The sequence below is a fragment of the Manis pentadactyla genome, chromosome 3 (assembly GCF_030020395.1).
Source record: "Manis pentadactyla isolate mManPen7 chromosome 3, mManPen7.hap1, whole genome shotgun sequence".
Taxonomy (NCBI): Eukaryota; Metazoa; Chordata; class Mammalia; order Pholidota; family Manidae; genus Manis; species Manis pentadactyla.
This window is the reverse complement of record NC_080021.1, coordinates 15,596,193-15,610,123: the sequence shown is the minus strand read 5'-3', so window position 1 is coordinate 15,610,123 and position 13,931 is coordinate 15,596,193. Positions and strand designations below refer to the sequence as shown.

The window sequence follows — 13,931 nt, the reverse complement described above, 5'->3', positions numbered from 1 at the left end:
ACTGTGCCATTTTACATTCCCACCAGCAGTGTATGAGGGTTCCAATTGCTCCACGTCCTCGCCGACACTTGTTACTATCCTTCTCTTTAATTGTAGTCATCTTAGTGGGTGTGAAGTGGTATCTCATTGTTTTGTTGTGCATTTCTCTGATGAATTAATATTGTAATATTTATTTTACCAACCTAAGTCAAAAGCTTCAGTCTTACATTTTCTTATGCACATAATGGAAACTGTCTTATATTGCTGGATTGACCTTCTAAAACAAGACCATAGTTCCATACAAGACAAATGTCACTGATGGGGTTAGAGTTTTACAAAGTAAAATGACATGGAGTTAAGATTATGCACTCACCTGGGGAAATTTGTTTTGCAGTATGGATTCATTCACTGTGTTCCGAGGCCTTTATCTAAGCTATTCAAGTACTATTATATGACATGTACTGGATAATCCAGATAGTGCTTTGGCTAAATCCACAGTGTGATGTCATCCAGTAAACACTTGAAAGTGGAGATGCATGTCTCTTCTAGTTTTATCAGTTGAGATTAGCAGTGGTTCACAGCACAGTGAACTTTTTCTCCTCTGTGATCCATCAGTCTGTGTCTCACTGTGGGCCAATAATCTGTCACCTGAAACTACTTAAAATAGTTTGGACTTTCTTGAATGTTATGCTGTTGTGATGACATTGAGTTTTGGCTGCAGGAGAAGGGAAAGCACCTTTTTATGACTTGACTTTGCCTCCATATCCCTTGTTTCCAGTAATAGCACTGTGAGTTTTGGCCCTCTGCTTATATATCTAGGCTTTATTCTGCACCAGCTGTACCTTCCGTCCCTTTACCCCTTGTGGAGGCTCCTAGTGTGATTTTCTTTGTGTCTCTCTGAAAGAAAGAAAAAAGAGTTTCACCATCTTGATTTCACCAGCTAGCAGGTATGTAAAAAGGGCCTCCACAAAAGACATTTGGTGAGAAAAGAAAAAAATTAAAAATCAGTCAAAATTCAGAGGATGTTTTCTTCAGAGAAGGTCTCAAGATCTCTCAGAAGTAGCCCCAAGAAAAAGACCCTAACGGTAGGTAGACTGATGATCCTCTCTGACCCCTGGAGAGAAGGACCACACACATCTGGCTTCTCCTCATGAGGCTCTCCATGCCTGTCTCCAGTCAGCACTGCTCTGAGAATGAGAAGGTCTGGGAGGGCCAAAGCAGGGAAGGAGTAAGAACTAAAAGTGGATCGTTAATCCCTTCATAACATGTCATCATACATTCAGCCTTATTCCTTAACTTTTAATATGTATTTATGTGTCTTAGTTTGGGTGGAGGTGTTTGTGGAATATCAGTGAGGTTTATGGGCAGAGCTTGAATTTTATCTCCCCTAAAGTAAGGGAAAGCAATAACTTTACATATTTACTGAGCTGGGTTTGTTTGAGGCTTGGGGTTATTTTTTTTCCTTTTAAGCTGTAATAAATTCTGTTTTAAGCATTCTATTAACTAAAATACTATTTAAGCTAAAACTTAAACATCTCATGGCCCAGTGATGACTGTTGCCTGCAGTGACCATCCTAAAGTACTGTGTGACCCAGACCCATGTGCCTTTAGAACTATCAAGAGGACTAAATAGCATTTATTAGTGTTAGTAGGAATTATAGTCTTATTTTTGCAAATAATTAGCCCTTGAGTAATAATTTTAAAATACTGATAGCTATCACTTACTGAGCTATTGACTGTGTACGAGGCATTGTGTGATATAGCTCTGCATTGCTTAGCTCACCTAATCCTTTCCATGGCCCTCTGAAGTAGGTGCTGGTACTATCCCCACTTTACAAACTGAGGTTTAAAGAAATTTAGTTTAAATAGAGGTTTAGTGAAATCTAGTGCTTGCCTTATCTGGAGCTTGACCCTTTAGCTCCCCAACAAACAACTTCATCTGTGTACATATTTAACGACTACGATAGACCCCTTTCGTCTGCCACATCACATGCTGGAAATGGGGAGGGGGCATGAGAAAGTATGAACTACCGAGCAAATGAGTGACAGGTAGCGTACCTCAAATAAGGAAGCGAAGTGATGGGTTTTGCTGTATTCAGCTTTTTTTTTGCGTTTAGTTTTGTGGCAGTGATTCTTGTTAACGTCTAAGGTTTCCTTTCCCTCCCTCCTGTTCTTGCACGCAAGCGTAAGGTAACAGCTGCTCAGGAGAGGCAAACTCAAGGCTGGTCATTCCCGTAGAAGATGGCCAGGATGTATCTTTCACAGAACAAAAATGGATGGGAGATTTCACTTCTTTTCTGTTAAGAAATTAGAATAAAAAAGAACATTATTCATACCAGTTTTCCTCCAGAAAACCAGAGACCTCTTGGCATAGAAAAATATAGAGTATTTTTAGAAATTGCAGGACGTATTTGCTTTCTCATTGCAAGCATAGTTACTCATAGTCACTTATTCAATTATTATAATCACTTTGCTGGGCCTTTTTACTATGACATATCCCAAAAATCAGTGAATGAATTAACATATGACATTCACACACACACACACACACACACACACCCTACACACCCATTTTTAACAGCCTTTCATACCTTTCATGCTTTTTGTTAAGATTAAGTGTCTGAGTTTAATGTAACTGAAATTATATCCCTATAAAAATGCCTGGCCAAAAGGTAGCTCTTTAAGCCAATAATCCTCTTCAGTGTAAAGCCTAGAATCCCCTGAGTTTATCTCCCTCAGCTCTTCCCCTCGACTGCAAGGAGAGCGGTTCTTGCAACAGCTCTGTAAGGTCTCCACTAAATAGTCATCTTTGGTTGCAGCAGCTCCTGGGACAGGCAGCCCCTTCCATTTTCAGGTGGTTCTGAATGGTGGAAATGATTTCCTTTGTTGAGCCAAATTTTATGTTCTTTAATGCCTGCTTCTCAACACTAGCGCTTCCTTCTGGAATGAGATGTGGTGCAACTAGGGTAGAATACCTTAATTAACAAACATTTACTTATTACTTATAATATGCAAAGCAATTATGAAATGTTTCAAAATATTAATATGTGTGCTTCGTAACACTAACCCTTGGTGTGGAAGACAAAGCATGGGCTTTGTAGTCAGATAAGAGCAAAAATAATGCTGACTGGATGCCAAGCACTTTATAGAACTTAACTCACTAATCCTGACCACAGCCCTCTGAAGTATGTATTACTAATATCTCCATTTTACAGATGAGAAGATTGAAACACAGAGTTATGAAACTTGCTCAAAATCGCCTGGGCAGTAAGTGTCAGAGCCAGCATTTGAAATCAGGCAGTCTGGGTGCTGAGACCATATTCTCAATCCTATGGCTATGCTGACTCTCAGCCAGATCTTCAAGTCCTTTAACTGCACTTTTGTTAGCCAGGTGATGCAGGGAATTTCCTTCAACTGCCTTCACTTTAGTTTCCCCATCTGGAGAAGTGGGCAAGGGAGTTGTTAAAAGGATTAAATGAGATTCCATTGCACACAACCAGTGGTTCTTAACATCTGTGGGTTTGGTTTTATTTACCTATAATTTACTTTATTTTTACTTTTGATTTGTTTTTTAAGTTTAGACCCCACCCAGAATTTCTGATTCATTTAAATACTTTGTGGCATGTGGTTTCTTGTCACCAATTTACAACTCATATCAACATTACTTCTGAATAAGCAGAGTGACTTTAAAAAAAAAAATTAATCTTGATAACTTCAGAATTCAGTACAGCATTAGTCAGCATTGGTAGGATTAAGTTTGGGGTGATCTTAAAAAGTCTGACTTCACAATCCCATAGGGGTTGTTCCTCAGATACTTGAAGTGCACTTCCTTAAAATGTACTTCCTTGCCCATTTATTGCTGAAATATTTATCTGCCTGCATTCTCAAGGCAGCACATTTCATGAATAGCTGATGCTAGTGAAAAGGAATGTGTTGTTATTCTCTCTATATTTGATAGCTTCTTACTGGGACTCAAGGAACTATTCTGGAAGTAAACCCTTAAAAATAGCATCACTTACAAACATTTTGCATTTTTAAATCTACGCAGTGGGACTTAAGAGGCTATAAATATTCTGGTAGATAACAGGCTTCTCATCAAATGTATTGGCTGAATCAAGAGGAGATATTTATTTTTGTGCTGCCTTTTGAAAGAGAGGAAGACCCTTCAGGAAAATGTAACAACTCCTTTAAAACATTTATTGAAGAAGATATTGGGATAGTTAATTTCAGTGAGAAGAATTGGAGAACTTTTGAGTGTATGGCAAGAGAATGCCCTATAGTTTGAAGACTGTTATGTTGACCACATAATTTTGGTTTTCTTGAACTGGAACTGGGTCACTTCAAGGGCTGTACCATTTAGATCTCAGTCTGAGATTAAAGATGACAAGGCAGATTTGGAGATCTAAGAGGTTGTGATATCTCAGTGGGGTGGTACTGTTCCATTAACACTCATTTATTGAGCACCTCTTATTCATAGGCACTGGGATACAAACACACAGTGGTCATTGTCCCTACACTTAAGTGTACATTTCTGTGGGGATGGGAGGGCAGGGGGTTTCACTGCAGTTCAGCAAGCTTGACGGTAGAGGAAGATACAGGGTGGCTTTGAGAGTAGAGAGGAGGCTCACCTAATCTAACCTGGGGTGGGGGGCAGGAGGGTGAGGCTGGACTAGTCTGGGAAGGCTTCCTGGGGGACAGAGTGCTGAGATGAATCTTAGAAAATGGATTGGCACTAACAAGGTGAAGAAGGGGTGGAAGGGCATTCCAGCTGGTCTCTGTATCCTAAGCAGTTCTTAATCACCCTACCTAACCAGCAGTATATCAGCTCCAATAATGTCCTGACCAGTGACTTCAAATCTTATCATTATTTGTTAAAGAAAGAATTCACTTCTGTGTCTCAATGATTAGCTGGTTTTGTTAAATATAAATTCTAAGAAAAAAAAATACTGGGGCCTTTTTGTCCCTGAAATGAACAATCTACTTCACCCATTTGGCCCACCTCCTCCATCATAGCTTGAGCAGGATTGGCTAGGGAACATGCTAGACCCTAGCAGCGTGGGTTGATGGAATAATAGGGCCCAGAGGAGGATCACCTGCCTGCTATCCAGAGGGAATTGTGAGACCAATAGAGTCGGGTCGTAAGCAGCATCCAAGGCAGCCATCATCCCTGAAGGCTGGTCCTGGGCCAAAGGTATAGTAGGCAGTGGCTCAGGACATCCAGCCTATATCACTTACTACCTTTGTAACCTTCAGCAAATTACTTCACCTCTCAGTGTTAAGTTTTCCCTAAAATAAGGACTAATAATAATAATAGCCCATCTTTAAAACCTCACTGTGTCTCACTACACCAGGGTCGGCAGGGCGGGGTGGGGTGGGGTTGGGTGTGGATTGAAAGAATGAATTCAGGAAAGAACTTGGAAGTTTTTTGTTAGCTGTTAGGGGACAGAGGCCAGTTCTCTCAGAAGGGGACCCAAACATATCAAGACCTGCAATTGGTGAAGTATTTAGTACAGAGCTCCAATTCTGCACAAGACGTTAGTTTACCAGTTGCCGCTTTATTTATTCAACACCTATTTAGTGCATGCCTCCTATGTTCCAGGCACTGTTTTAAGCACTGGGGAGAAGTTACAGAAATCAGTCCACACAAAGGTCCTGACGTAAGAGTAGGCCTGTCGTGTTCCAGGAGCACCAGGGATTTCCATATGGAATAAGTGAAGGAAAGAAAAGTGGATGAGATCAGAGATAACAGAGGTCAATCTTGCAGGGCCTTATAGGCCACTGTAAAGACTTGCTTTAACTTTGAGGTCAATATGGGGTTAGAATCGAGAGAGAAATTCTTAGAACTGTTATGATTATTGAGTCTATAGAATATAGCAGGCCCTGTGCTAAGTGCCTGATGGTGCTACCTGATTTATCAAACAGAAAAAGCAGATTAGAACAATGATACAAGGCAGATGACACCGTCTCCAGGGAGGAAACAAACATGAGTTTGCCTGTATATTTGAACCCAAATCTGTGTTTGCCACCAGACTGGTTATAGCAAGATAAATTTTAGACTCCCCTTGACCACTCACAGGAAACTGGGTACGAACTCAATGCCTGTGCTTCCATCCGAAGGACTCTTCCAGTCAGGCACAAAGAATCTTGAGTGGACAAAGCCCACCACACAGATGTTTTTCTTTGGGTGCTAAGCAGGTGGACCCAGTGTCAAAGCTCTAGCCTCCCACTTCGAATATCTTTTGTTTTTCCAGGGGACAACTTCAGTGTGCTCATTCTTTCCACATGTAAAGACCCCAGTGTTGCTGGGTGCTTTTTAAGAGCAGGGTAGAATCAAAGCCCAAAATACCAAAGGTTCAGTTTCCTGTTCCTGACCACACTAGACCAGAAAATGATGCAGGTTTCAGAGCAGCTGCCCCCACCCATGAACCTGCAGTTCAGCTTTGACTCAGAGGAGTGTGTGGGAACTGCTGGACTCCTAACTCGGCAAGATGTTGTTCTCAACGGCATGGACACCCCCAAAGTCAGGTTGAGTGTTCAAGGCCAAACTACAGTGCACTAAATGAAGGAAAGACAGAAGTCTTGTTGGAAATAGGATAATTTGTTTTACAAGACCAAATAAGGCCCTCCCTGAAGACTTTAATTCAGGCTCAACCAAATCTGAAATTTGGGCTATTGAAGGCGCTGAACTATAAGATAGAGGGTATTAATTTTTTCAAAAGTGTGTAAATTGACTGCCTGTTACATACAGAAGCACAGCGCTAGGTGCTAAGAATGCAAAGTGGTCTCTGCCACCCCTCTACCCCCACAAGCTGTTTGGAAGGGACACATAATTTGCAAGTTCTGACAGCGCACCAGAAGTGCTCTGTTAGCCGCAGAGCTCTGTATTCCAACTGCGGTATACAAATGAGACTGAACATATTCAGCGAAAATGGAGTGAGAAAATGACTATACTTAATTAGTATAGATGATGTCTGTCAACTGCTTCATCTTGTATCAGCCAAAGAAACAACATTCTTTTCAACACTTAAGAGAAATACTGTCTGTGCCCAACCTTTCCAAGAGATTGTCAGATTGGCTTTGAGTGATATGAAATTTTCATTTTCTTTCATTTCATTTCGTTTATGCTTTGACTTGAGAGTTTAGTCTCTAGGTAAGATGTAAATTCATTGCACTGATGGATGTACAGGCTAGAGTCAAACCTGATCGTGAAGTCCAGTCTCCTGATTTAGACCCTGGAAAATTATTTGACTTCCATTAGTGGCTAATGATTAGTCTCATTTTCAAAATCTATAAGCAAGGATAATTATATTTCATTGTCATTGTTGTTGATTAAAGGAAAAAATCCTTACAAGTTATTTAGCATAATAAGCAGTAATTTCTGATCAGCATGGATGCAGACTTTATCTGTGGGAGCCATTGCAGGTTTTAGGCCGAGGAGTGACATGGCCGATGTAGGCCTGAACAAAGACGACTTCGGTGTTGCTGGGATGTGTGGGCGAAAGCATGGAGAGACCTGAAGCAAGGGGACAAACTGGCAAATGGTGATGGTGGTTTAGACCAAGACAAGGGCCTAAGTGAATATGCAAAGGAGGCACCAGGTCTAGGTGCTTTAAAAGTAGTATTCCCAGAACTCGGGGACCATTTGAATTAAGAGGGAGGGGAAGGATCATCAGAAGGAAAGGACGGCTTTGAGCTTTCTAGCTTAGGAAGTTGGATAGATGGAGATAATGAACTAATGTGTGTAGAGACTATAAAATGCATTATTTTACTTCAGACTGTAACTATATACCTGGCACTGAGCTAAGGAATTTATTATTTGATTTAGTGATCGTGATAATTCTATGGAGTAAGTAATATTGTGGCCATTTTACTGTTATAAAAACTTGAACTCGGAGAAACCCAGTGTCATGCAGCTAGTGAGTGTCTCCCTAGGCCTTGATCATGGATTTGTCTGATACCAAAGCCTCACTTTAAACTACGGCAAGAAACAGGCCCTCACTCCAGAGAAGGGGAAATGGAGTAGAGTCGGGAGGGTGAAGATAACACTTAGTTCTGGAAACGTTAACCTCGAGTTGCATATGTAAGGCAAAGATATCTTGAGGGCAGTTGGAAAATCAGACCTGTAGCTCAGGGGAGCAGTTGCAGGGAGAAAGAGAAATTTGGATGTTTTTGGTATATGGTTGATGCAGGAGAGTAAATGCGATCACCCAGCAAGGGATATACAGTTAAGGAGAAACAGGTCCTACCTAAATAAAGGTTTGGAAGGCATACTCACCTAGTTTAGGAGTTTGAAAACACTCATACCTATACACAGTGTAATTTTTTCTGACCAAAACATAGCATTATGCATTAGCATGTAAATTTGCATGACGTTTGTTTTTCATCAGCTAGGTATTGTGTGTCCACTCTGTGTTGGTCATCATTAGAGGTTGGTCCCTGCCTTCAAACAGCTTGTAGTCTAGTGGAAAGCTGGAGAGCCATAAGTTTTAAAAAGCGATTGAACAGTAACAAGCCATTATCATTATAGTATCGGCTCAAGTGTTATGATAGTGTGCTCCTTTAGGGTCCTATGTAAGATTGGCTCCAAAGCCAGACCAGAGAGTCAACAGCCAGGGAATTAGCATCACAGGTCATAATATGGAGTAAGTTTGTATTTTAAAAAGCAATTTTTAAGCCTAAAAATAACTATAGGGTATATCTTTAGAGAAATGCTTGAGAATGATTACAAGAAAAGTTGACATATACTGAAGTTAACTTGGTTGTAGTTTATTTAGGAAGCAGGATTTTTTAAGTGTATAAGGCAACAATTAAATACACTAAAGATTACTTCTGCAAGTTCTTGTAGGGAGACTAAGGGACCTTCTCTAAGTCAGGCTCACAGACAGTTTTTTTCTTAAGTGTTGCTACATTTTCCATTTGCGCACTAGATGATGTAGTTGACTTGCTTTGAGAAGGAGCCACATTATATGAAAAAATACATGTCTTTTTATTCTAGATTTGCACTCCACACAAGACCTGCCCAATAAGAGAGGCATAAAGGGAGCTAGGACCACTGAGAGGCAGCTGTTTCTGCACCCTACCCCATGCCCCTTCGGGGACCCCACTGCCAATTTAAATTCTGTCTGTTTTTCTCTCTGTCTCCCCCCCACATATAGTAAGAATCTACAAAGGTTAGTTATTAGTGCCATTACTGTATTATGTCAGTGGACAAAATAAATAGCATGTGAAGATGGTAACCACTGGCCAGTGAGGACAGAGTGCCCCAACCCAATGTAAGGCAGCCACTGGTTAGCTCTCCTTTCGCTTAACACGGAGGGAAGAGGCTGGCATTTGCCTCCTCTTCCTCTCTTTTAACTCTGAGCATTACTGGTATGCGGTGGAATTGAGTAGCTAGTCAGTTCCAAGCACCACAGCCAGAAACAGTAACTTTCTCTTCTTTAAAAGAGAAAACCCCCTTCCTTCCAAGCACATGTGCAATGGCTATGTTTAGAAATCTTCCAGGAGCAGTATAGGAGAGAGCTGAAAGTGTGGTGCGCAGCGTGATGCCCGTGTATGATAAGGAAGATGGGCAGCCAGCCAGCCATCATGTTGTCTCTGTTGTTTAATGTGTTGTCAGATCAGAAGGGAAATAGGATTCTTTTCTCTTTAGCTGAACTTTTCCATCAGTTCTACTGAGCTGCCAACTGGAGGACTCTGGTTGACACATCTTTTGGGCTCATTTTTCTCCAGCAGGAGCAAAGAACAAACCATAGATTTTTAAACAGGGGGTGTGAGCTGGGAGTCAGTTGACCAGACCTCATATTGTGATGCGCTGAACACCTCCCTCACTAAGCACTCCCCCGACTCACCCTAAGCATCTCCTGTGCCTGCCTCCTTCAACAGGAAGTTGCAAAATTGTAGACTTGATATTGTTAGTAGAATAAACTTATCAACTTTCTTTGGATTTATTTCTAAAACCCCATACAGTAGATATAAAGGGCCCTTTGACCAAGCAACGACGTAATTTTCTCCCTGAAGGATGTGTCAGCCCTTGTTTCCTTTTCACTGTTTAAGGGTTAAAACACACTGCTGTGGTCACAGAGGTCAGACACCAGAGCCCCTGAGCCGGATCCACCCACAGATGGGTTCAGTTTGGCCCACACAGTTGTATATATACATGTATCAGTTAGTTACGACATACAAAAATTGAGAGATTCACATAACAATCTGCATTTCCTGCTTATTAGTTTAAAAACACCAGATCTGACAACCTTGGGGCTTCCCTCCCTCGGCGGGGAGTGGCGGGGGCAGCACCCCCTTGGCCCCTCCACTTTGCTACAGTCCCTGCCTGGTCCACTTCCTTTGCTTGTGCTCGTTTCCTAGTCCCAGAGGCCTTGGAGTTTAACTCTCGTAGAGCCTGCTGTCATTTTCTTATAATTTCAAGTGAAGAGTGAAAATTCTTCTCATTACTCTCCATGACCCAAATTGTATGAGATGCTAAATGCTAAAGTCTAGGCCTTTGCCCTGTGAGTTAAGATGAGATATCCCAAGGAAAGCATTCTTTGCATCCTTTATTTAAAAATCACATAGTTGAAAATTATCCTCACCCCAAGTTTCTCTTGAGTCAGAGAACAGTCTTTTTCCTTTGACCTTTTTCGTGGTAGCATTTCATGCTGTTCTAGTTACTACCAGTAATACAAGCTAAACAACAACCCAAAGTTGAACCCTCTGGCCTTATCCTTAGTCATCTACTTTTGGCTTCTGGAGATTTGAGGTTATGGGCTGTATCTGGGGAAGGGAGCATGGAGATCTAAAGGGGAAATCAGATACATGTTTCACTTCCACAGAACTGAAAACAGAGTCATGGGGCCACACAATACAGTGGTAATGTGTGCAGAAGTATTTGCAAATGACTTTTATTGGGAAGCCATTTGCCACTCTCTTTTTGAGCTGCACGGCTGGCCTTTCCCCCAGGTTCTGTAGACGTCCCATTCAGGGGAGCACACCTCACTTGGAGAAACCTGCCCCAGCTCACTCTTCTCTGTTGTACCGTTTCTTTATTTTAAATCTGGAAGCAGAAGCGTATTTCCCTTAGCCTCTGCCAGCGACCTGGGGCAACTTGAGCATGATTACCTGAAGCTAGTGCCCAGCAGCCCATGAAAGAATTATGCCATGAGAGTACAAAATGTAGCTATTCCTGTGGAGAAGTTTAATCGGTTTACAAAAATTCATTAAACACTTGTGGGGCTTAGATTAAAAGTCTTATGTGAATATTAGTCATTCGTTCCATTGTCAGCATTGTTTCAGTTTACCATAGAAATGTTTTATTAGTTTGTTCAAATTCCCATGACTCCAGTTTCACATGAGGTCGTGGACTCCTCAATCGAAAAGTTTTTAGTAGCTTCAGTAGGTCTGAAATTTCAGAGTGTTGAGCAAGGCCTACACTGAGCTGGAGAACATGATCTAATAAGATTGGACTGTCAAAACAAGAAGCACCAGTCTGTGGTTACAAGGTTTTTCAGAAGGAAATGTTAAAGCTCTGCTGTGAGAACCTCAGAAGGATAATAAAACATGTCAGGTTGGAAGCTGGTTTCTTCTTCATTTCTCCTGTGATAGGTAAGACATCACCCTGTTTACCCACAGACACTGAAGCGGAATGAAGTATGATTAAACAGAAACAATAGATGGTATCTTTCTATTGGGAAACTCTAATCATTTGGGTAATTAGTAGGATGAAGCATGGGGAAATATTTGAAACGTTTTCATAGGGCCCTGAAGGGTACTAGTTACAAAATATCAAAGTAGAAAAGATCCATCATGGTTAATAACTCCGACTGGAATCAGACAGAAGTGAGTTCCATTCCCAGCCCACCAGCTGTGAGATTTGGGGCAACTTATGCAACCTTCTGCTCCTCAATTTTTTCTATCCCTAAAAGCAGGCATTGGAACTGTATAGAATTGTCATGGGGATTGAAAGAGATCTTGTGTGGAGAGTACTCGGAGCAGTACCTTGCACGTGATGAGTGCCCAGTAATGACAGCGGTTGCTATTAGGTTAAGTGGAAATGCGTAATCACTTTTGTTTTGGATATTTGCATAAATGGTTTTCAAAATAAAGACCAATGTCAGAGAGTTTTATTTCTAAGTTTTCCATAGTTACACTTAAATCCCCAGTCACCGTAAGCCCCTTTCCTTAGTATTCTGTGTACCTCACTCAGTATCTCATTCAATCTCCAGTAACTTTTTACTCTTTCCACCAATACTGTTCTAATGAATAAATGCTTACAACCTAAGCTGAAAAAAGGGTAAGGTTGATTCTGGGACTGAGTCACTGATATCTATTTCAGCCTTTTGGAGCTTTTCTTTTCTTGTTCTCATTCATTTACTGAAGGTTATAATTTTTGCATCATACCTACTGCTGAATTACATTGTAATATTTAATGAGATATGTTTATGAAATGCTTTGTATTTGTAATCATTATAATAAAGCATTAATAAAGACTATAGTTTACTGATGGATTTATATAGATGACAAAGGCAAATCCCAGTGCTTATGGTAATCTCATTTTTAGTATGTTATGTAATTACTATAACTGAAATCTAATTGATTGTACCAGATTAATTGGAAGTCAAAATTACATCCTGGTAGTTACTTCTTTCAAACTTTTCTTTTCGTACTTTGATGGAAGATTTTGTTCTGGGGACTTTACTGAAGCATTTGGCTTTGCCCACCTGCAAAGAACTTTGATCTGTGCATCCACAACTCGAAGCAGAATCATTCCTTCCCTCTACCAAATAATAGAATCCATGAAGAAAAGCACTCTTCTTGATTCTGGATGGAATTAGACATTAGACACCAAATAAGAATATCCTTTAGCTCAGTTCTTTGCTTCATTTACAACCCAGAGTCTTTGTAGAAGTCTGGAGGGGGGAAAATTTTTTACAGATTTTAAATGTTTCATTTTTCCCTTAAAAATCTCCAAAGAAGGGAATCATTTTCACCTTAGACTCTCAGAAACATAGACAATAGAAACAGTCCGTTTGCTCTAACATAGTTTATGATGTCACAAGAAATTCTTGATAAAATTGTCAGCATGAGTATGCCATTCAATTAATAAACCATGCTTTATTCATGGTACTTTGCGCAATATGTCAGCATTTCCCCTTTGTTTCCTGTAAACTGAAACTTTTCTGATGATTAGCATTGAAAGTCTTTCCTGATTAAGGAATGGTCAGCTGAAGTCATCAGGGATTTCCCCTTAGCTGTTTTGAAAGAAATCTGAAGAATTTAATATGTTGCTTGGAAATTGCGAACTTTGGAATAATTTGTGTGAATCTAAATGGTGAAAACAAAATCAAGAGATGATTGTTTTTCTTGAAAATCAGATAATGATAGAGTCACAGAAGGAATAACAAAAACATTAGAAATAATGAAGTATTTAAAGCATTTAATAAAATTTAATGTCTCTGTTCTATGCTTTTTAAAAGATGTATTTATTATATTTTAGGACATAAACTAAAATAGAAACATTAAAATAAAACTTCAGAGGCTTGGAAAGTGGTTTTTTGAGATTTAATTTCTTGATTTCCTCGAAGATAACATCAACCTTATTTGTTTCAAAAGCATTGTCAGAAAACCTTCTGAGGTACCTATACTGCATCCGAGTACCACCAGAACGAGGATGGTGGGCTGGGGTAGTAAATATGCTGGACAGGGTAAAAGGGAAGAGATCTATTTTAGGTGCAAAGGTTATGTAATTTTCTGCCCAGTGGCAGGATGGGGAAGGGTGAGTAGGAGACAACTGGCTGGTGTGATAGAAGAGTTGGGGGCCAGTTTGCAGAGAGTGGTCAGAGAAAGCCTCTCTGAGGAAGTGACCTTGGAGTTGAAGCAGAAGCAGGGATAGAGCCAGGAAGATCTTAACAAGTACACAGGGAAGGAAACAGCACATACAGGGTTCCTTGGGTGGAATGAAC

General features: G+C 40.5%; 1 protein-coding gene across 4 annotated transcripts in view; it reads left to right on the top strand.

Moving 5' to 3' along the window:
* The window catches only part of NSMCE2 (NSE2 (MMS21) homolog, SMC5-SMC6 complex SUMO ligase), a 208,962-nt gene that overhangs the window by 153,579 nt on the left and 41,452 nt on the right, over window positions 1–13,931 (top strand). The window contains exon 5 of one of the 4 annotated variants that reach the window (XR_008996168.1): window positions 3,195–11,574. The exons of the other annotated variants lie outside the window; for them this stretch is intronic. The gene's annotated coding sequence lies outside the window, so the exon portion shown is untranslated. The remainder of the gene's footprint in view (window positions 1–3,194; window positions 11,575–13,931) is intronic. 4 annotated transcript variants of the gene reach the window in all.